This window comes from Rutidosis leptorrhynchoides, chromosome 2 (assembly GCF_046630445.1).
Source record: "Rutidosis leptorrhynchoides isolate AG116_Rl617_1_P2 chromosome 2, CSIRO_AGI_Rlap_v1, whole genome shotgun sequence".
In the NCBI taxonomy this organism is placed as follows: domain Eukaryota; kingdom Viridiplantae; phylum Streptophyta; class Magnoliopsida; order Asterales; family Asteraceae; genus Rutidosis; species Rutidosis leptorrhynchoides.
This window is the reverse complement of record NC_092334.1, coordinates 136254603-136257010: the sequence shown is the minus strand read 5'-3', so window position 1 is coordinate 136257010 and position 2408 is coordinate 136254603. Positions and strand designations below refer to the sequence as shown.

Here is a 2408-nt window from a genome sequence, read left to right as displayed (position 1 = left end):
CCGAATGAGAGCTAAACACACTGGTCAAGGTCATGCAATTACTCAACCAGACATTAATGCGCCAGATTATGAAATCAAAGGACAAATCCTACACATAGTAACTAATCAATGCCAATTTAGTGGTGCGCCGAAGGAAGATCCAAATGAACATCTTCGTACCTTTAATAGGATCTGTACATTATTTAAAATTCGAGAAGAGGAGGATGAACAGATCTATCTCATGCTATTTCCCTGGACTTTAAAGGGAGAAGCCAAAGATTGGTTAGAATCGTTACCTGAAGGGGCGATTGATACATGGGACGTTTTAGTTGAAAAATTTCTTAAACAATTCTTTCCGGCATCTAAAGCCGTGAGACTTCAAGGAGAAATTGTTACATTCACACAAAAGCCAAATGAAACTTTATATGAGGCGTGGACAAGATTTGAAAAATTGTTAAGAGGATGTCCGCAACATGGTTTAGACACTTATCAAATAGTACAAATATTGAAATGTCCCGTTCTTATTGATTAAAAACGTTCCATATTAATTGATTTCGTTGCGAGGTTTTGACCTCTATATGAGACGTTTTTCAAAGACTGCATTCATTTTAAAACAAACCATAACCTTTATTTCATCAATAAAGGTTTAAAAAGCTTTACGTAGATTATCAAATAATGATAATCTAAAATATCCTGTTTACACGCGACCATTACATAATGGTTTACAATACAAATATGTTACAACGAAATAAGTTTCTTGAATGCAGTTTTTACACAATATCATACAAGCATGGACTCCAAATCTCGTCCTTATTTAAGTATGCGACAGCGGAAGCTCTTAATAATCACCTGAGAATAAACATGCTTAAAACGTCAACAAAAATGTTGGTGAGTTATAGGTTTAACCTATATATTATCAAATCATAATAATAGACCACAAGATTTTATATTTCAATACACATCCCATACATAGAGATAAAAATCATTCATATGGTGAACACCTGGTAACCGACATTAACAAGATGCATATTTAAGAATATCCCCATCATTCCGGGACACCCTTCGGATATGATATAAATTTCGAAGTACTAAAGCATCTGGTACTTTGGATGGGGTTTGTTAGGCCCAATAGATCTATCTTTAGGATTCGCGTCAATTAGGGTGTCTGTTCCCTAATTCTTAGATTACCAGACTTAATAAAAAGGGGCATATTCGATTTCAATAATTTAACCATAGAATGTAGTTTCACGTACTTGTGTCTATTTTGTAAATCATTTATAAAACCTGCATGTATTCTCATCCCAAAAATATTAGATTTTAAAAGTGGGACTATAACTCACTTTCACAGATTTTTTTACTTCGTCGGGAAGTAAGACTTGGCCACTGGTCGATTCACGAACCTATAACAAATATGTAGATATATATCAAAGTATGTTCAAAATATATTTACAACACTTTTAATACATTTTGATGTTTTAAGTTTATTAAGTCAGCTGTCCTCGTTAGTAACCTACAACTAGTTGTCCACAGTTAGATGTACAGAAATAAATCGATATATATATTATCTTGAATCAATCCACGACCCAGTATATACATATCTCAGTATTGATCACAACTCAAACTATATATATTTTGGAATCAACCTCAACCCTGTATAGCTAACTCCAACATTCACATATAGAGTGTCTATGGTTGTTCCGAAATATATATAGATGTGTCGACATGATAGGTCGAAATATTGTATACGTGTCTATGGTATCTCAAGATTACATAATATACAATACAAGTTGATTAAGTTATGGTTGGAATAGATTTGTTACCAATTTTCACGTAGCTAAAATGAGTAGTTTTTACCAATTTTGTTTTGCTCGCCATTTCTTCGTTTCTAATCCGTTTTGAGTGATTTAAGCGGCCACGGTTTCGTATTGAAATTTACTTTATGAAACTTAACAGAAAAGGTATAGGTTTATAGTCGGAAATACAAGTTACAAGTCGTTTTTGAAAGAGGTAGTCATTTCCGTCGAAAGAACGACATCTTGATGACTGTTTTGAAAAACATACTTTCACTTTGAGTTTAACCATGATTTTTGGATATGGTTTCATGTTCATAAGAAAAATCATTTTTCCAGAAGTATTGCTTTTAAATCAAAGTTTTTCATAGTTTTTAATTATCCAAACCAAAACAGCCCCCGGTTGTAACTACGACGGCGTAAATCCGGTTTTATGGTGTTTATCGTGTTTCCGGGTTTTAAATCATTAAGTTAACATATCATATAGATATAGATCATGTGTATAGTTGATTTTAAAAGTTTAGTTAGAAGGATTAACTTTAGTTGCGAACAAGTTTAGAATTAACTAAACTATGTTCTAGTGATTACTAGTTTACCACTTCGAATATGATAACTTTTTATGTATGAATCGAATGATGT

General features: G+C 32.7%; 1 non-coding gene across 1 annotated transcript; it reads right to left on the bottom strand.

The window, feature by feature from the left end:
• Positions 1–352: 352 nt before the first annotated feature.
• On the bottom strand, positions 353–459 carry LOC139895075 (small nucleolar RNA R71). The gene has a single exon (XR_011775544.1). It is a non-coding gene; the product is annotated as a small nucleolar RNA R71 (small nucleolar RNA).
• Between the last annotated feature and the right edge of the window lie 1949 nt (positions 460–2408).